This window comes from Macrobrachium rosenbergii, chromosome 6 (genome assembly GCF_040412425.1).
Source record: "Macrobrachium rosenbergii isolate ZJJX-2024 chromosome 6, ASM4041242v1, whole genome shotgun sequence".
NCBI lineage: Eukaryota > Metazoa > Arthropoda > Malacostraca > Decapoda > Palaemonidae > Macrobrachium > Macrobrachium rosenbergii.
This window is the reverse complement of record NC_089746.1, coordinates 5789004-5811668: the sequence shown is the minus strand read 5'-3', so window position 1 is coordinate 5811668 and position 22665 is coordinate 5789004. Positions and strand designations below refer to the sequence as shown.

Below are 22665 nucleotides of genomic sequence, written 5' to 3'. Positions count from 1 at the left end.
ACAAACCTTGTGCCATTACATAACGCCCACAGAGAGAGAAGATTTTTATCCTCTCTTCCTCTCACATTCGTTCATTTTAACACTGGACAAACTTAATTTACTTGAGTTTGAGACCAACTCACAAATTATAAAAGGCAGATACAAAAATTATATTAATAGCAATCAGGAATTTCAAATTCATTACCCATTTAAATTTTATCCTATACACAGTGCGTAGTTTTTTTGAGCACTTGTGTTTAACGAATAAGTGCACTAACGGTTTTCCTTCCAAGTGCTTCAGACTCAAACCATTTATCATATTACGCTATAAAGCGCATATATATTATATCTTGTTACGTGTTCCAACTGGAGTGCAGGGTTGGGGGTATATCCTTATCTCCAGACGTGCTTGTTGCAAGTGCTAAAAAAACACTGCACATTGTGTGTCTCCCCTCGCCCAGCCTACCTGTCCTCATGTCAGGCAGCGCTCATGGTTCTCATAACTAGCTACCCATAAGTGTCACATCAGTTTCCAATTCTCCTCAGTGCCACTTTAATCTGCGGCACTGCTAAGCATAATCACTGAAGCACTTATCTTTCTCTTTCACTTTCCTATCTCTTCCCCTTCTGTTGAGTCTCATTTGCAGCACACTCCCTACCTCTGCTCAGGCAGAGTACCTCACTGTCAGTGCCAATTCATGCACTGACATTTTGCGTGCTCCACAGGCGCACCAGCACCACAGTGCCGCAACCAAAAGCAACCTCTTATAAGCCACCTGCACCTGCATTGAAGAAACAGAGTGCCATACAACCGACACGTTTCTGCCCATAAGGACCGCAGCTCCTTCAGGAACACCTCATTAACAGTTCATCCGCCCTGGGACCATAGAGCCTTCAGGAGCACTCAGATTTGTTAGCGTGTCACGCCCGGGACTCAGACTTCCTTCAGGAGCGCTTTCCCCTAGTGTGACCTTGCGACGCACTTCATTCAAAAGAAGGTGCCACTCATTGAAGTGCCACTAATCTGAGACACTTCCTCATCGTCACAAACCTGTTCCTCGAGAACACCCAAGTAACTCCTCAGCACCCCTTCCCCATCAGCAACATGTCAACCGAGAACTGTATTTTAATATATAGGAAAGAGGACGGTCTTTTGGCCAGGCCTTCAAAGTTTGCAAAGATGGTGCTGAAGAAAGTATGAAGAAGAAGAACAAAAGACGGCAAGCCGAGCGATGGAGAAGAAAGAAAGAGAAAGAACGGAAAACAGCAAAGCCGAGCAGCTGAGAAGAGAAGAAAGAAAGAGAGACAGCATGAAGACTAGCCCTCAAGACATGGGCTCAGGTTGGAAGGCCAAGAAGGAAGCATAGAAGCTTTAGCAACAAAAAACAAGCCTCTAGCCCCACTCCATCTATAAATTCCTCTCTGTCGACAGTCAGTAGCTTGTGGAAAATGGACTGAAGACGAGCAGACAATGTGAAGAGATCAATTCCTCTTCGAGACCTGTAGATCAGCCTGGCTGAAGGGGCCTTACTGCTTACCAAGCACCCAGAATGGGAAGGCTAGGGCTGCTCACCGAGCCCTGGAGAGATCAACGAGGGGACATGGCTGCCGTCCATGAAGACCATCGCTTAAAGACGTATAAAATCACCTGAGAGGTTGGACAAAGATTCAGAGGTGTGGCTAAGAATGTCGGCTGGTCCTGGACAGAATGGGCCTGTCTCAAGACCCAAGCTGGGACCCGCTGGTTAGAGTCTATGCGGTTCGACACCTTTGAGGATTTGTTCAGCCGGACCATGCTGGAGGACCTCTTCCAGTGTGCGCCGAACCTCTGGCTGTGTATGTAATGATGGCAGCCAGCTACCCTCAGAAACCTGCCGCTTAGCTGATGCCTGGGAGATAATCCTTCCCATGGCACCTTACAGCGCAAAATAAGATTGCCGCCGGTCACCTTTCGGGCCTCCATCGCTCACGGAACGCCGCCTAACAAACCTCGTGCCCCATTTGTAAAAGGTATGGCCATGCAAGCAGATTATCGTTATAAAGACAGCAATCAGCAGGGAGCAACAACCCTCGACGGCCTACCGGCAACCGTCCAGTCCTCCTCTCTGCCAAATTCAACACGTCTTCCCAGCACACCGTCACTGCGGAAATCAACATACCACGGGGCCCCTGCCGAGACTGTGGAGCTTCAGGACACTCTTCTGCTGGGTATCACCATTTACCCAAAACATGTGGTCAGCCCAGGCACGTGAACATGATTAGTGCCACACTGCCTGCTGCCTCATGGCTGAACAGCTACTGGAGAGAACTCACCTGAAGGGTCTGGACACGAATCCGTCTCAGTGGCTTCCTGAATGGTTCCAGCCCCAGATGCACCTGCCAACTACGCACGACACTGGCTCAGACATTGTCTGATCGATCGGGCCCCAGTGCCAGCCAGTGCCAAGGTAGAGGGACACCTGAGTGGACTGTGACCTGGGTGGACGAACGGTCACAGGCGAAAGATCCCCACAGTTGAGCTCGGAGTGATTACCTTGGAGCAACAAGGTTCATTGTTTTGGCGTTGTCAAGCGAATTAGGCACGGAGTAGAGTTCCTGCTTGGTCGAGACATCCTCTGGGGATGTCCCACCCCCACATCACTATGTTGCCTGACTGCTTCTGCCAGCACATCCAGCGCCACGTCTTCGGATAGGGACACAGCCTTTGTGACAGCTGTGCCACCGTCAGCCGAACCTTCCTGTCGCATAAAAGCAACAGAACCTGAGCCACCACATCCACATTCCAGGCCTAGTCCGCGGGTCTTGCGACCGGACGGCCACCAATGCATTACTCCCTCCTCACGAAGGGATCTCACCAATTACCGCTGCAGGACCTGCAACGTAAGGGGCCACTCCGAGAGATGGTCCAAGTGCCCCGGTAGGCTATGCAGCGCCCGCTCTACACCGAACCAAGAGGCCCAATCCTCTCACGAGACAGAATCGCTGTCAAAATCATGCCAGAGGACTCTGAGGGTCTTGATCCCCCGGGTCCCCTTTCAGCGGTGTCTGACAACACTTCGCTGCCAGTGCCACTTGCAGGCACTGGTCAGTGCCAAGCTCCGCCTATCTCGGCTGGATGCTCCCTGCCAAGCGTACTTCCCGTGCCTGGCCCTGAGTTGGTGCCAGTGCCGGATCCAGAACATGACTCGGATCCTCCTACGGGAGATCCACCAACTCTCACAACCGTGATAATCGTCCAGTGCGAACCTCCGACCCCTGATGTTTCTTCTTCTAACTCTCTTCCACCTGCTGGGGACGACCCTCTGACGGGCCTGGACATTACCTCCTTTCGCAGTGCGACCAGGAACTGCCTGGCAGGGCGCAGTGCTGGTTCTCTTCCCCTGATGATTTGTCGCGGCAGCCAAAGTAGGGTAACCGTGGCCCCTGAGGCTGCCCCTGATCCTGCTCCTGATGGCACTCCTGGCCGTTCTTCAGAGTCAGTATCCTCCTCGCCCCCTAGGAATGGCCTAGCCAGACCCTGGAGGCCCCCGAAGAAGAAGAAGGGGCGGAAGAAATTCACTTAGCGAGTCAGAGCCATAAGCTCTCTTGGCACTTGTGCCGTTGGCACTGGTGCGCTTCCATCAGAGCGATCCTGGCACCTGCCCGAGAGGTAGCCTGTGTGTGACCTCAGGCCAGTAGCATTAACAGTAACCACTTAGGTCTTTGTGCTACTAACCCTTTTCAACTAACGTCTTCCAACCCATAGACTCAAACTGATACATTAAGTAATGATACATTGTGAATCACCCTTCAGGGTCGTCATGTTTCAATTTGTTGCGTCGTCGTAAACAGTGCGATCATAACTCATTGCGGTGCCATTGGTGGTGCCAGCGCTCGCGTTCAGCGTAAGTCATGGGGATAGTAGGTTAGGATTAGGCTAGGTGTTTACAGTGTGCATTTGTCTAGTAGATTTGCTCCCATCATCTTAGCCAGTTAGTAGGCATGTCTATACCTTGGGCAGGTTGAGCCTGTAAATTAGCCAATTCAGAACCCCTCTTGATTGGGTAGGTTCCTTTAGATGTGCAGAATACAATCCCCCTTATGTGGGGTCTGAGCCAGTCAGGAGAATTAATAAGACCCTCACACCCGAAAGTGTGAGGAGCCTTGCACAAGGGGACCTGTCAAGGATATGCATCCCCTCCCTCCTGTAGAATTTCAGGCATCATTTAATTTTGAAATAATCTACTATTCATTTGACTGTCGAGCCGGGAAATTGGCAGTGTCGGACAGAACTTGAAACATATTTAGACAGATAGCCGTTAGCACCGCGAGGGGAGAATGAGCCTCATACCCCCTCCCTAAAATGGAAATCACGATCCATGAACATTAAGAAAACCCCCTTTTCACCCCATCACTTGTGATGGGAGGGCATATAGTATAGAGGGAAGGTCAAATAGGCATATCAGGCTAGGGTGAGGTAGGATTTAATCTGTAACACTTAGTCTAAGGCCTTCTTTCCTCTGTTTTCGTTTGCTGGCGTATGACTCACTTGCAAATGCAATTCCCAGCCCAAAGAAAGTTCGAATCTCAAGACACCATGTTTTGGAAGCAACAGATCCTCTGTGACCTTGTCCAGTAGTGCCGTGCTGCGTCTTTCCGCTCAGCTGGTTGGGCAGCCCAGCGGGACTGCTGGGACAATTGTTAAGGCGCCTACAATGGTCGCCCACAAGGTTAGATGCGTTGCAAGTGATCAATAGCCAGCCCTTTTCCCTCCCACTTAAACTCCAAAAATATCCCATATCTTTAAACTTTGCTCCTTTCTCTACAAAGCAATCCTCCTTTGATGAGTCCTTCCTTGCCTCACCTCCCTTATCTCGACATTTACATTGCCTTGAATTCAAGTAAGATCCCGTGATAATCATCAATTATCCCCTCTCCCAGTGCAATTTAAGGGCTAATGGGTTAGTAATACCAGTGTTAATTTTCTCTTTGTGAGTGCGATCGCGCGTGTTCATTGTTTAGAGCCACGCGGCTGATTCCCCAGATTGTGCCTACGTGATTTCATTATAATTATCTGCTGGGCTACGCAGTGGTTAATATTTAAGTGTAGAGTATCCCATTTATAAGGGGGATTCCATTCCCTTCAGTGTGTCTCTGTGGTTAATCTGGGACGTCTCTTTCAGGAGAGACAAGCGGACCGATCGCACTCCGTGCTTCAGTATTTCGTCTGCCACCCAAAAATCCTGAAAATTCCTGGTCGCAGTCATTACCGTCGTTGTGGCCAAAAAATGTTCATATGAAAAATTATTCTCCATCCTGGAGTTCCATCATTTACATTATCTGAGACTATTTCGTGTAATCGGAGCAAGACTAAATATTATTATTATCATTGGACTGATTGTATTGCACGTGGCCCCATTATTAATCAACTTGCATGTTGCCAATCATTTTGCATTATTGTTCCATGGGTCTAGTAATGAGTCGGCCCATTAGGTATCTGTGTTGTTTGTTGTCTCATTGTTTACTTATCTTTTTGTCTCTGTAAATAAACACAGATTTATGAAATTCTAATTCCCAAATGGCGACCTTCCTCATTTCAATTGTAAATCCAGGAAAATCTAAGGTAAGTTTTCAACTAACTTTTCCTTTTGCTCATAAGCTGGGCTTTCTTGGTTTCGTGGCAGCATCAATACAAACTTTGTTTCAATTTCTCACCAATCAAGACATCAGTTTATGTAATATATATATATATATATATATATATATATATATATATATATTATATATATATATATATACTATATATATATATATACATATATATATATATATATATATATATATATATATATATATATATATATATATATATATATATATATATATATATATATACATATATATATATATATATATATATATATATATATATATATATATATGTATATATACATATATATATATATACTATATATATATATATATATATATATATATATTTATATATATATATATATATATATATATATATATATATATATATATATATATATATATACATATGCTATATGTCATATATATATACACACAATCAAGACATCAGTTTATATTTATATATATATATATATATATATATATATATATATTATATATTTCTATATATATATATATATATATATATATATATATATACATATATATATATATATATATATGTATATATACATATATATATATATATATATATATATATATGTATGTATATATACATATATACTTATATATATATATATATATATATATATGTATATATACTATATATATATATACATATATATATATATATATATATATATATATATATATATATACTTTATATATATATATACTGTATATGTATATATATATATATATATATATAATATATATATATATATACATATATACATATATATACTGTATGTGTACATATGTATATTTATGTACACATACTTTTATTTGTATACATACATACTGTACATCATACATATATATATGAATATATATAATATATATATACACATATACCTGTATATACTTATATATATATATATACATATATATATACATATATATATACATATACATATACATATATATATATATATATATATATATATATATATATATATATATATATTACCTAAAAGGACCAAGTACATGGTTATTGCACAACTATTAAATCCAAAAATTTACTTCACTTTGGCCAGATACATGAAACCTCATAACAATAATATTGTGACTGAACACTCTAAAGGTAACAGTGATCCCTTAAAACTTGCCTATCACTTGAAAAATCAATTTAAGTTTATCAAGTTATGAGTGAGGTAATAACTGTTAAGCAATAATATACTAGAGGGGAAAGGGCATCACTCCATCAAACAACTATAATTGTTTCCCTGGTCGTCATTCACCTTCATATAGGAGAAGAGAACAAAACATGTCTATCACTTACCTTGTGCATAAACAAATAACTCTCTTCATTGAAACACTGTGCTTTTAAAACTTTATATACAAAAATTTATTTCTAACTTCAAAAGTTAAATTAGAATTCACAAACTGAAAAAATTTACTATTACTTGAAAACAACACAAGATTTAGTTAATTCTTAAACTAGATTAATTCACAAAACTTTAATTTATCAAGAAATTATGTTAACTAAGCAAAATTCAAACTATTGAGATTTACTCCAAATTTGGAAAAGAAATCTTGAAAAATGAACTTCAAAACAAGTATGCAGTGTTGACCCTTAAGGGACGGCATAATTTATCAATGTGCAGCACCCAAGATCGGGCAAACTTTGAGGTTGCCAAAATAAAAAAAAAAATATCACATCAATGGAAAGAGAATGACACGTACATTCACAATGTATAAATAAAAAAATTTTAAAAATTTTCCATACCTTCCACAAGAAGTTGAAAATTACTATTTACAACCCCTTGTGGGGCCTCATTTACAAGACAGTCGTAAATTTTACCAACTTATGTATGTTTTTTCTAATAAATAAATTTATTGTATTTTGTTTAAAGTTTTATTACTGCTCACACAATATCAAAATAGATAAGAAATAAAAGCAGTAACAAATTTTTGGCATGTTTGTTGTAAAATATTCACATAGATTTACGAGAAGGAAGATTCAGTAACTTTTTTTTTACTTTTACATGCTTTTTTCCAATATTTCTTTGCAATTTTCTTTGTAAAATTACATTTACAACCGACATACAATAGTAAAAGACAAAAACAAAAAACAACAGCAACCCCTTCATATATTTACAAGCAAATATACAAAAAGACTCATGTGAGAGAGAGAGAGAGATGCAGTACTTTCCCCCTTGAAGTCACAAGCATTACTGATACTGGCCTAACTCTTACGTCTGTATAAAAGTTGCCATTAGTGAATTTATACCATATAGAAGTATTGGCACCTTTGTTTCGAATCATTATTACCATAACAGTGGTGTGTAATTCTGCTTCACACAGAAGCTCAATCCGTCCACCTCCCCAAACCTGTTTTACTTCACACTGAGGATCAATCCGTCCCTTAAGGGTTAAAGTATCAGCATATATAAAGTGCTAATTAAATCAATGTTAAATCACCAACGCAAAATTTTGTGTAACACTATGAAATTGTAAACACAATAACACACAAAAGAAATGTAAAAACAAGAACATATAAAAATGTACAAAATGTTTATCAACATTAATTTCACTAAGGCAAAATCTGTTTCAAGAATATATCCACCTTTTTAAAAGATTACATCCACCTTTTCACAATGGTCAAAATTAACTAAATACCACATTACCTTAACCAGTTTCTGCACACCAATACACAACTCTTTTTCCTTTACTGTAGTAGTATACACTTTTACCGAAGGCCTGTTACATTATACTCTCTATAATTCAGATTCTACCAAGGGAGCATTAAATATTATTAACAGTTTCCAAAACTTATATGTTTGGGAGAGTGACCATAATCTTATACTCTTCTGCATGAAGAGGGGATGAGAGAGAGAGAGAGAGAGAGAGAGAGAGAGAGAGAGAGAGAGAGAGAGAGAGAGAGCACCCTGTCTTTACCAAATCTCTGTCTGAACTAACTGGTATTAACAAAATTCTTCCATGAGCTTAAACCTGGGTTGCCAGTTAGGCATTTGTATAAGTGGTCACCCTGGAAGAAACAGGAATAAACTGAGTTTCTTCCCTGGGAAAGTTTCTTTCTGAAAAGGGAAAAAGATAGGGAAATTATTCTCTGGCTCAGGGAACTACACAGGCCTGCCTCTTACCTGAATGATTGACAGTTTCCTGTCTTAACACTTGTGTAAACAATAAACTTTTAAACTGGCCATGGTTATGAAACTTGTCATCCCATCTCCCTTTAACTGACAACATAAGTGGCATTTTGGGGTCTCTCTCCATACAGCATTTCCTGTGGTCACCCACCTGAATAAACACAAGACTATAGGAAGAGGCATCTTATCTTATCACACAACCAGCCAACCCTTTTAAGACCTGACACTTAACATCTCCCATAAATACTACTTTCAAAGTTATTACAGTCAGTACATGACAGACACAAGAGAAAATATATAAGCATTGCACAAAACATACATACTATAAAATCACCTTGTTATATTTCACAACTGATGAGAAATATAAAAGAAAACATATCGAAAAATACAGAAAACATATTACTTTTATAGAATACACACATATCATTATATTCCTCCCCCCAGAAGGTTAATTATCCCGGGTTTGAATCCAACGATTCAGAACGGGATAAATAATCGACAATTACATTGCTCCTTCCAAAAATGTTTTCTCTCTCTACACAGTATGGTTACACAATCAATCAGGGGAGCTACTTTGGCTGACAAAACTTGAACAGAATCGGCGATAAACTCTAGGCACATCCACAAATCTTTGTAACTCTTTCATTTACTTTAGAAACAAACTTGATTTGCCCAATTGATCAATAAGAGGTAAGGGATAATTGTCAGCCACACTGATGGAATTCAGCTTCCTATAATCAGTAAACATCCTAAATGAGCCGTCTGGTTTCTTCACTAACACACAAGGAGAACTGTAATGACTTGAACTGGGTTCTGCTAATCCATGCTGAAATAAATATTCAACTTCTTTTTTTCAAAACATCTCGATGAAAAGGTTATGCACTGTAAGCTCCTTTTTTAAATGACCTTGCATTCTTCTGTGATCTTTATCTCATGTTTTGCCAAGTCGGTACATCTAGGTATATCTGCAAAAATTTCAGGGAAACTTTGAATCATTTCACTTAATTCCTTGCTTTGTTCAGGACTCAGATGCTTTAGTTTGTTCTCAAAATTTTCCAGTATTGAAGAATTATTCATCTTGTTGTCAGCTCCCAATTCATAGCCATTATCGTCTTCTGTAGATGAAGTTGTTTGGGTTATAGACATTGTTTCAGTTCTAGTCTCTGAGATGTAAGGTTTCATAAGGTTTCATATCTTCCTTTGTCGTTTCCTTCTCCTGGTGTTTCATTCATATAAGTTTGATCCTTGAAACTTAAGGATTGAAACTTATTTGTGAAGGGAAATCTTTTCACAGGTAAGAACACTAGAACTTGCTGTCCAACAGTAAAATTTCTTAGCTTAGTCTTAGCATCATATTTCCTTTTCATTTTCTCTTGACTTATTTTCAGATTTTCTAAAGAGAATTTTCTAACTTTTCTTAACCTTTTCCTCAAGTTCTTCACATATTCTCCTTGGACTTCCTCTTGATTTTCTTCCCAATTCTGTGCAAGAATCTTCAACGGACCTCTCACATCTCGGCCAAAAATCATTTCATTTGGGGAACATCCCTTACTTTCTTGGTAAGCATTCCTAACCTCATATAACATTAAAGGTAAACCAGCATCCTCTTCTCTTCCTGATTCATTACAGTACTTTGTTAACACTTTTCAAAGTCTGGTGGAACTTTTCCAAGGCTCCTTGAGTCTCTGGATGGTAAGCGGTTGATAACTGTCGTTTCATTCCTAACACGTTCATCACATCCTGGAATAATTTTAAAGTAAAGTTTGTTCCTCTATCACTTTGCACAATTTCTGGTATTCCAAACTTGGAGAAAAATTCCACCAACTTCTCAGCAATTACCTTTGCACTTATACTTCTTACAGGAATCGCCTCAGGATACCTTGTTACTGGACACATTAATGTCAACAAATATTCATGTCCTTTCTTCGTTTTTGGAAGTGGTCCAACCACATCTATTATCACCTTGCTAAAGGGTTTCTCCTCTAACTTCTATGGGTTGTAGGGGGGCTTTCTGAATAGTTTCATTTGGTTTTCTGGCTATCTGGCATGTATGACACTCTCTGCAAAATCTGCTAACATTCTTGTGAAGTCCAGGTCAGAAAAAATATTTCATAATCTTCTCAACAGTCTTTCTGATTTCCATATATCCAGACTCGTGTGCTACTGATACTACTTGTTTTCTCAATGGAGATGGAATCAAAATTTAATGATATTCCCCCATTCAGCATTTCCTGGAATATCTGAAGGTCGATTCTTCCTCATTAGCAATCCCTCCTTTAGGTAATAACAGGTAGGAGATTGTTACATCTCTTCTTGATCAACAACTCTGAAGAACAAATCCGCCAACATTGTATCCTTCTTCTGTAGTTCTATTAGCTTCTCTGTAGTCACTTGACCAACTTCAAGGGTTGAACTCTCAATATCCGCCAACTCTGCTACTGTAGTTTCACGACTGTCTTCAAGAACACTTTGACTACGCTGAGTCTCTTCAATAACAACAGGATCCTCGTCTTCTTGGATACTTCCTTCATTTCTAACACTAGGGAAATCTTCACTTTCCTGGAACAGCTCTTTCAGGCTCAAAGATCCTTCACTTGATCCTCTGGTACAAGTAAATCCTCAGTTTTTTCACTTCCATATGTAGTTCTCTTCATACTCCTGGTAGTTACACAACTTGGAAACAGGTGGGGATTTTTCTTTCTCTATCTCTACTGTAGGACTAATCCTCAACGGTTTGTCTGTCACTATAGGACAAGGAACGAAGGGTATACCACCAACTTCATTAACCAGTAAAACATGCACACCTTTAACACCTAGTAAGTCCTTTACAGCAAAATCAATACTTCCTGTCACCAGTTCAGAGGACAGATGCAAGTGGCATATACGAGTTACTTCCTCTCCTCCTATACCCTTCAAAATAACTGAATCTCCAGTGAGATTCTTCTCCACCTGTGGGTGAGCACCACGAATTACCACACTATGGTTACTTCCTGTGTCACGTAATATTTTGACTGGTACCTGCACACTCAAGGAGGGAGTTGTCAGCTCACCTTCATATATGGCTTAAAAGCCTCCACACTGTTCAGCCACTTCCACTGGTTGCTAAACACTCGGCTTGTCTAGTCTCAGTGTTTCCCATGCTATTCCTTGTAATAGGCTTTACCTGGTTACCTTTTACCACTTTTCCAACTGGCCTGGTCTGCTGTTGCATCTTATAACAATCTCGACTATAGCGTCCAACTCTTCCACACTTGTAGCAAACAACAATAGTCTTCTACATCTGTCTTGAGAAACTGGAAAGTGAGGGTTTACCATTCAGTTGCTGAGGGGCATATCCTGGCTTTGTACTGGCATAGCTACTAGAAGGATTTCTCACATCAATGTTCATAAAATTTGACTGAAACCTATAACCTGTGAGTTGTTGGTTCTGGTACTTGACATTATAGTTCCTTCTGCTACTTATGATATTATAATCTTCACTCAGTGTAGCAGCTTTGTCAGGTTTCTTAACCTCTCTCTCTCTCTCAGATAAGTTCTTATGTGTTCAGGAATTCCTCTCAGATATTGCTCTAGGACTACTAACTCCTCAAGTTCGTCCATAGACTTTGTGATGGATGGAGCTCCTAAAAACTCCTGAACTTCAAACAGAGCCATTCTCTCTAATTTACTCAACTAAATATTGTACAATACAATTCAAAACAACTATGTGGTCACTCCTATCAAAATATACCCCTAACACCACCAGTATAACCATAAATCGGAGTAATATTCTGTTTTGTTCTCCCTGGTCTGGGCACCACATATATTGTCACGAAGTGATCAAGCACCTGGTTATTATACAACTATTAAATCCAAAAATTTACCTCACTTCGGCCAGATACCTGAAACCTCATAACAATAATATTACAACTGAACACTAAAAGTAACAGTGATCCCTTAAAACTTGCTTATCACTTGAAAAATCAATCTAAGTTTATCGGGTTATGAGTGAGGTAATAACGTTAAGCAATAAATATACTAGAGGGGAAAGGGCATCACTCCATTAAACAACTATAATTGTTTCCCTGGTCTTCATTCACCTTCATTTAGGAGAAGAGAACAAAACATGTCTATCACTTACCTTGTGCATACACAAATAACCCTATTCACTAGTGGTCAAAAAATGAAACACTGTGCTTTTAAAACTTTATATACAAAAATTTATTTCTAACTTCAAAAGTTGTAATTAGTATTCACAAACTGAAAAAATTTACTATTACTTGAAAACAACACAAGATTTAGTTAATTCTTAAACAAGATTAATTAACAAAACTTTAATTTATCAAGAAATTACATTAATGAAGCAAAATTCAAACTATTAAGATTTACTCCAAATTTGAAAAAAGAAATCTTAACTAATGAACATCAAAACAAGTATGCAATGTTAAAGTATCAACACATATAAAGTGCTAATTAAATCAAAGTTAAATCACCAACATAAAATTTTGTGTAACACTATGAAATAGTAAACACAAGAACACAAAAAAAATGTAAAAACAAGAACATATAAAAATCTACAAAAAATTTATCAACATTAATTTCACTAAGGCAAAATCTGTTTAAAGATTTTATCCACCTTTTTAACCCTTAAGGGACAGCATAATTTATCAATGTGCAGCACCCCAGACCAGGGAAACTTTGAGGTTGGCAAAATAAAAAAAAATCACACCAATGGAAAGAGAATGACATGTACATTCACACTGTATAAATAAAAAAAAAATTCTAAAAAATTTTCCCTACCTTCCACGAGAAGTTGAAAATGACTATTTACAACCCCTTGTGGGGCCTCATTTACAAGACAGTCGTAAATTTTACAAACTTATATATGTTTTTTCTAATAAATAAGTTTTTTGGATTTTATAATATTATTATTACTGCTCACACAATATCAAAACAGATAAGAAATAAAAGCAGTAACAAATTTTTTGCATATTTGTTGTAAAATATTCACGTAAGTTTACGAGAAGGAAGATTCAGTAACTTTTTTTACTTTTACATGCTTTTTCTAATATTTCTTTGCAATTTTCTTTGTAAAATTACATTTACAACCGACATACTATAGTAAAAGACAGAAACAAAAAACAACAGGAACCCCTTCATATATTTACAAGCAAATTTACACAACAACTCATGTGTGAGAGAGAGAGAGATGCAGTACCTTCCCCCTTGAAGTCACAAGCATTACTGATACTGGCCTAACTCTCACGTATGTATAAAAGTTGCCATTAGTGAATTTATAGCATATAGAAGTATTGGCACTTTTGTTTCGAATCATTATTACCATAACAGAGGTGCATAATTCTGCTTCACACTCAAGCTCAATCCGTCCACCTCCCCAAACCTGTTTTACTTCACACTGAAGCTCAATCTGTCCATTAAGGGTTAAAAGATTACATCCACCTTTTTACAATGGTAAAAAATAAGTAAATACCACTTTACCTTAACCAGTTTCTGCACATCAATACACAACTCCTTTTCCTTTACTGTAGTAATATACACTTTTACCGAGGCCTGTTACATTATATTCTCTCTTATATCAGATTCTACCAAGGGAGCATTAAATATTATTAAAAGTTTCCAAAACTTATAAGTTTGGGAGAGTGACCACAATCTTATACTCTTCTACATGAACTAACTGGTATTACCAAAATTCTTACATGAGATTAAACCTGGGTTGCCAGTTAGGCATTTATATAAGATGGTCACCCTGGAAGAAACAGGAATAAACTGGGTTTCTTCCCTGGGAAAGAAAGGAAAAACACTTTCTTCCCCAGAAGAGGGAAAAAAGATAGGGAAATTATTCTCTGGCTCAGGGAACTACACAGGCCTGCCTCTTATCTGAATGATTGACAGTTTCCTGTCTTAACACTTGTGTAAACAATAAATTTTTAAACTGGCCATGGTTATCAAACTTGTTATCCCATCTCCCTTTAACTGACAACATAAGTGGCTTTTTGGGGTCTCTCTCCATACAGCATTTCCTGTGGTCACCCACCTGAATAAACACAAGCCTACAGGAAGAGACATCTTAGCTTATCACACAACCAGCCAACCCTTTTAAAACCTGACACTTAATATCTCCCATAAAGACTATTTTCAAAGTTATTGCAGTCAATACTTGACAAACGCAAGAGAAAGTATATAAGCATTGCACATAACATACATACCATGAAATCACCTTGTTATATTTCACAACACATGAGAAATATAAAAGAAAATACATAAAAAATACAGAAAACACATTACTTTTATAGAATACACATACATATCATTAGACATATCATTAATATTATATATATATATATATATATATATATATATATATATATATATATATATATATATATATATATATATATATATATATATATATATATATATATATATATATATATATATATATATATATATATATATATATATATATATATATATATATGTATATATATATTATATATATTACTCTATATGTGCGTGTGTATTTCTTATGACTTAAAGATGGATTTTGTAAAAATCTTCAAAAAATTTTACTATGTTCATACATACATGTATGCATACATGACACGTGACACTTTACATTTGTCCGGAAAACCATTAGCAAATTATAATACATTCATTAGATCTCATTCGCGTTTGTCCCCAAGATGTATGAAATTTATTTCATTACGAATCTCCTATTTGATTCAATCCCTCTCAGAACTCACCAGAGGGGCTTTGGAACCTCTGATGTAGAGAGCTTCCCACATTTCGAAGGATTAGCCTCAAGAAGTGAAGGAAGTCCACGAAGTTTGCGACGCAAGAAGTTTTCTTTATTAAGCTCCGACAGATCTTGGTGACCTAATTGGGTCAATAAAGTGACCCGGCATTCCCCCAGTCGTTAATTACGGAAGTTTCCGAAGTTTTCACAATCCTTGACTTGAAAAGCGAGGCAGCAGCTCTGTTGTTGCCATTAAGATGTGCGTTGTAGGAATTACTTAAGGTTCTTTGCGACGTCCCTTCGGCCCCTAGCTGCGACCCCTTTTGTTCCTTTTACTATACCTTAGCATTACTACCCTGTATTTTAATAATTTAATTACATTTTTATCCATATATTTATTAATTGTTAATTTGTTTATTTATTTTTTCTTTTCTAATAACTGATCTCTTCTTTCTGTATTACCTATTACCTTCTGTTACTTCTTTGAAATTCTTTGGAAGCTCGAAATTCAAGTCAATGAATAATAATAATAATAATAATAATAATAATAATAATAATAATAATAATAATAATAATAATAATAATAATAATAATGAGAAGTAGAAGACACACGTCACAAGAGGGAAACCTCCTGCATCTGAGGGAATTCTTACGTAATGTGATTCTTACTGTTAGTAGCTATGAATGTTACTCGTATTCGGGTATTATGTCGTAAGTTCGCCAATTACCGTCGAAACTCATTTCTCATTTGGCGTCTCGTTAAGCGGAGTGATAGAGAGTTGAATTCCTTTTTACTGCGGACTTTTTAAGCTTTTTTATTTGTTATGTCAGCATGAGAAGCGCCTAAGGTTTCTGTTTTTTTTTTTTTTTTTGTGACGAAAGTTTGCAGGATGGCTAATCTTAGGTTTGAGTTGCATTTGAGAGTGAATTTCTCTCTCTCTCTCTCTCTCTCTCTCTCTCTCTCTCTCTCTCTCTCTGTGGCAAGGAGTTTGCACGATATTAATTCTTTGTTTTAAGTAATATTTGAGTGAAAATTTCTCTCTCTCTCTCTCTCTCTCTCTCTCTCTCTCTCTCTCTCTCAAGGGAGTTTGCAAGATAACGTCCTTTGTTTGAGTATTAAATGAAAATTTCTCTCTCTCTCTCTCTCTCTCTCTCTCTCTCTCTCTCTCTCTCTCTCTCTCGCAAGGGAGTTTGCAAGATATTCGTCCTTTGTTTGACATTGTATTAAAATGAAAATTTCTCTCTCTCTCTCTCTCTCTCTCTCTCTCTCTCTCTCTCTCTGCAAGGGAGTTTGCTCGTCCTTTGTTTGACATTGTATTAAAATGAAAATTCTCTCTCTCTCTCTCTCTCTCTCTCTCTCTCTCTCTCTCTCAACCACCGTTTTGATAATCAAATGTCTGCATTTGCGCCGAGAAGCAAGATTAGATTCTTTTATCGTAAATTGTCACTTGACCACATTATGCAAAATTAATATTAAGTTCTGAATAGCTGGAATTAGCTGTAATGACGAGGGTTTTGTGTGTAAACAAGGATGTCCTGAAGTATTTTTTGGGAACAAAAGTCTTGATTTGCTCTTTATTGTTCAGTTAGGCTAAAGCAAATCTTAGTTTATTTTTATTTGGGTTTTATATTGTCATTAATTTTTTTTGCTGGTATGTTGGCACACTTCTATTTCTGGCTTAAAACACGACTGTCACTGCGATTATGATTGAGAATATTAATCCCACTATACGCAAAAGCATGAGAGCAGTGAGATGTAAATCTTGGTTTGTGCTTATTTCGGCCGTGGAGCTAATTTTTTTAGCTGTAATTATATAAGAAGTGAAGGTATATTTTTACATGAAAGGGTTTTCTTAATCATCTTTCCGAACAATACCGAGAACTTTTCTGCCGAGGATTAAAACTTACTTTGCAATTACTATTACTTGTAAGATTGTTCTCTAACCCCTTTTAAGATGTTTAATTCACCATTATTATTCTGAAAATGGCAGCCACAACCAATAATGAGAACATCGATGAAAAAAATCCTCATTTTGTGGCATTTGATATATCATTTAGAATAGAAGAAATTGTATTCCTGCATTGCAATTCAACCAACAAAATGAAACCACGCAACAAAAAACATTGCTACAAAACAGCAGGATGAAAAAGCCGCGTAATATATTTTTCGGTCCAATCTTTCTTTCATTTTCAGAATAAATTAATGGATGACGCCTGCATTATATTACATTATATTTTCTCCTGTTATTCTGGACGAAACTCTTTCATTCCAGCTACGAGAAAATAACAGACATTATTTGATTTTGATGTCATGTACCCCCCCCCCCCTCTCTCTCTCTCTCTCTTTCTCTTCCCCCCCTCCCCTCCCCTTTTGTCTTCCCATTTCTCTTCCCCTTTCCCCTCCCCCTCCCTCACCCCCTGTTTTCTTTATGTTCTCCCCTACACCACTTATGCATAATATGCAGTTAAGTTTGTTTTCAGGAGGGGTACCCCTTCCTCTTCTTCTTCCCCTTCCCCTTCCCCTCCCCTCCCCTCCCCTCCCCTCCCCTTCCCCTACCCCAGTTTTCTTTACTTCTCCCCCCTCACACGTGCAGACTATGCAGTATAAGTTCGTTTCCAGGTGTTGGTACCCTTTCTCTTCCCCTTCCCCTCCCCCTCCCTCTCCCTCCCCATCCCCCTCCCCCCATCCCCTCCCTTTCCTGTAACCCAGTTTTCCTTTAACTTTCCCCCACACATGTGCAGACTATGCAGTTGAAGTTCGTATCCAGGAGTGGGTACCCCTTCCCTCTTCTTCCCCCTTCTCTTCCCATTCCCCCTTCCCTACCACCTATTTTTATGTTCTCCCCCACACCACATAGCCTATGCATATTATGCAGTTTAAGTTCGTTTGGGGAGGGGTTCTGGATACCATGGGGGTATAGGTAGTGGCGACGGTTGTTGTCTATAAGCGCGCATTTCTTGTATTTCCCAAATGCAAAATGGCCCTTATGATGATGAATGTGTCCTGACGAATTTCGTATCCGAATCTGGATGGCCTTTGTTCCCCTCAAGGGAATTTGGTAGAAAAAGATGCTAAACAACAGCCGTAGTTTTAGTCGAAATTTCCGTGGACAGAAATGGGCATTTCAACCTTGAGGGAATAAAGCACTTACTTTCATATAACCTACGTGGAATCCTGAATTATTTTTCAAGTGAACCGAGCATCAAAAATCGAGAACTATTCTTATTTTCCCCTCGAATATAAATCGAAAAAAGTTATAAAAGTATTTCGGGTAAAAAACCACCAGTGACGTAAAAAGAGAAAATTAGGATTTGATCCCAAATGCTAAAGGGAAATGAATATCTTATGAATATGATTAGGTTTTTGAAAGTGATGGAATGGAGGTGAATTTGATACTGCTATGTAAGGCGCCTATCTCTGATTTTTAATTTTTAAATATTTAGACTGAAATAGTTAACAAAAGACTGATGGTAAAGATATCTACTGACTTGAAATTCAAGCCTCCAAAGAATATCATGGTGTTCATTTGAAAGAAGCAACAGAAGGAAAAATGAAATACCGAAAAAAAGAGATTAGTTATCAGAAAGGGGGAAAATAAATGAACAAATTATTAAATAAATAGATGAAAATGTTAGTAAATTACTGTTACTTGCGAAGAATTGGAAAAACAAGCGTCTCCCCAACACCCACCAACCAACTTTTTTATTATGAATATACTTTCTAGTAGAGGGAAACTCACACTGAAGTCAGACAGGCCACACACTATGGAGGCCATTAGAGGCTGATTCACATTTACCATCACGTCACCGACACATCACGTCACGTCACCGTCCCATCACCCGTGCCTTATATTCACACTGTCCATCACAGTCCCATTCAGTTCGTGGCCGACCTTAGCAACTCACAGATTTAGCGGTAAGAAGCTTGCATAAGGCACCATCACGTCACGTCACGTAACGTCACGTCACGTCACGTCAAAATATTCTTTCCAAGAAAACGTGTCGTGATGTGACGGTGGATGCCGTGTGCTTGATGGTGACGTGACGTGATGTTGTGAACAAGTACATTTGATTACGTGGAAGAAATTTTCACGTACTTTGACGTGACGTGATGTGTCGGTGACGTGATGTTATAATGTGAATCAGCCTTTACTCGCCTCTGTCTCGGTCTTTCTCCTCCACTGCTTATTCCTTTCCACCTTAATGCCTTTTATGACACTTTCAGGCTTGAGACGCAAACCTCTCTTCTTCGTTTCCCCCGAGATTAGTTTCATTTGAGAAGTCGTAACCTTGAGATGGCGGTGTCTCGTCGGAGTGAAATCGTCCATTCAGAAAGAGGGTCTCAAGTTCTTTGTTGTGGCAAATTTAGGTTTGATTGTTTTTTTTTTTTTTGGAATTTCTCTGTCTCGGTTTTAAGAATAAAATTCACGACCAGTGGTCGAGTAATGGCTGATTCACATTATAACGTCACGTCACCGACACATCACGTCACGTCAAAGTACGTGAGTATTTCTTCCATGTAATCAAATGGATTTGTTCACACCATCACGTCACATCACCATCATGCACACGGCATCCACCGTCACTTCACGACACGTTTTCTTGGAAAGAGTATTTTGGCGTGACGTGACGTGACGTGATGGTGCTTATAATGCAAGTTTCTGACGCTAAATCTGTGAGGCGCCATGACTGCTGGGAGATTGGGCACGAACTGAACGGGATCGTGATGGATAGTGTGAATACAAGGCACTGCTGATGGGACGGTGACGTGACGTGATGCGTCGGTGACGTGATGGTGTGATGTGGATCAGCATTTATTCTAGTTGCTGCTACACATATCGCTCGTATTATACGCAGATAGCCTAATCAGCGTTCATGCAACACCGTATCCCGTAGAGAGAGCAGCCAGTGCACTTCGCGCGGTGCACTGTAGGTATTACGTAAGGACCTTGACAGCATCCCTTCGGCCCCTAGCTGCAACCCTTTTCATCCCTTTGACCGTACCTCCGTTCATATTATCTTTTTTCCATCTTACTCTCCTCAACCCTCTGCTAACAATTCTTTCACAGTGCAACTGCTTTGAGGTTTTCCTCCTGTTACGCGTTTAAAACCTTTTTACTCTCAATTTCTCTTTCAGCGCTGAATGGCCTCATCATGCTTATATTATTTTTGACATTAGAAATTATAGCCGGTAAGGTATGGATGACGCGTAATTTTATCTTTCTAAAGCAACGTTGATAACTAATTATGCCCTTTTATATTTGACCTAAAGTAACATTGATAACTAATTATACCCTTTTATATTTGACCTAAAGTAACATTGATAACTAATTATACCCTTTTATATTTGACAGGTGAAATTCCTATATATACACGCCAGACTTAGCTGTCAGGTGAGTGTTGAAAATTTAAATCATTGTTTTCCGGATACGCGCGGATACATTCTGATCGTGATACATCAAGCAGTATCCTTTATTTACACGGATTTATTACTAATTTTTCACCCGTTACAAATTTATTGGGACATCTGTTTTCCAAGATATATTGGACATTTTCCGAATTAACTTATGCTCATTGTATTAGAGCGATTACAGTTATTTCTTATGTTAATGGTTGGTGTATTAGATGTACTTTATGCGAGCAGGAAATCTCAAATATGTGACTTACAATTTGTGAAAGCATGAGTCCACAGTTATGTCTTATATAGGAGTAGTATTGCCGTTTCTGCGAGTAACTTTCATCATTATACAAATATTGTGTAGTTATAAAATATATTTCATTAGATATAATTGTGGTTTTCAGGTTGAAAAATATTCTGGTTATGTATACCCTGTCACACACGTGTATTATATATATATATTTATATATATATATATATATATATATATATATATATATATATATATATATATATATATATATATATATATTATATATATATATATATATATATATATATATATATATATATATATATATATATATAAAATATATATCTCTCTCTCTCTCTCTCTCTCTCTCTCTCTCTCTCTCTCTCTCTCTCTCTCTCTCTCTCTCTCTCATTTCTTTACGTCCCCTTGTTTCCTCCCGGAGCAGCGAGCGGCTCAATCTTTCGTGTTACGATGCCTAAACAATACTTTACGATCCTGTAGTCAGGCGGAATGTCATACTTTTTCCGATGAAGTGTCGTTTCATTTATTCTTTTATTGCCTGCTTCCTGTGGCTATGCTTGCAATAAGGTTCGTTTGTTAGTTTGTCCGTTGGTTTGTGTTTGTTTGTTGTATGTTGCAAAGAGCATGCATGCATTTTATGAAAGACAATTCTCGATTTTTTTATGATTATTTATTAGCAATCTCACAAAGTAGGTGCGTTGGTTTTGGCTGTGTAAAAATTTTACGTAAAACATTGCAATTTTTGTTCGTTTGTGTTCTTGCATCTTGCAAGGAACTCGCAAGCATTTTAGGAAGGATTTTGTTGATTTTTCATGATTATTTACGAGCAAACTCACAAGGTTGGTGTGGTTGTGTTGGCTCTGTAACAAGCATCTGTTTGTAAACATTTGTATGTTTGTCTGCATTTTATATCTCCCAAGGGCCTTGCAAGCATTTTGTGAAAGATATTTGATGATTTTCAGTGAGTATTTGTTTGACTGAGTGTGAAAAATCGACGCAAAACATTGCAGTTTTTTATGTTTGTGTTTGATATATATTTCACGGAACATGCAAGCATTTTGTTGTAAAAGATATCTCTTGATTTTCCTTGACGATTTATTAGCTAGCTTACAAATTTGGTGCGTTGGTGTTGGCTGAGTATAAAATAAAATCGACGTTAAAACATTGCAGAAATTGCAAAGGCAAACTTTAAAAGCGAAAACCAGATGAATATAACCAGTCCGCGTTCCACGCTTTTCCTTGTTAATTCGATACTTAACACTAGAAAACGCCACTAAAACGAAAATTCATTCGGGAAACTTTCCATGGTCCCGAAGGTTTCGGTCGACTGCCGCCAATTGATCATTATGGCCGTAATTGGGGCTTAATTCATTGAGCTGATTACGCTAGAGCTTTCGATATGAGGGTTGTTCATTTTTAGTTTTCTGTAAAAGAAAAGTGTTGTGCCGGTTTTGTCTGTCCGTCCGCACTTTTT

At 38.0% G+C, this 22665-nt stretch overlaps 1 long non-coding RNA gene across 1 annotated transcript in view; it reads left to right on the top strand.

Moving 5' to 3' along the window:
- Positions 1–20913, top strand: part of LOC136839717 (uncharacterized) — an 83600-nt gene extending 62687 nt beyond the window's left edge. Inside the window, exon 3 of the long non-coding RNA XR_010853435.1 lies at positions 20874–20913. This is a non-coding gene — a long non-coding RNA (uncharacterized lncRNA). The remainder of the gene's footprint in view (positions 1–20873) is intronic.
- The last annotated feature ends 1752 nt before the right edge of the window (positions 20914–22665 follow it).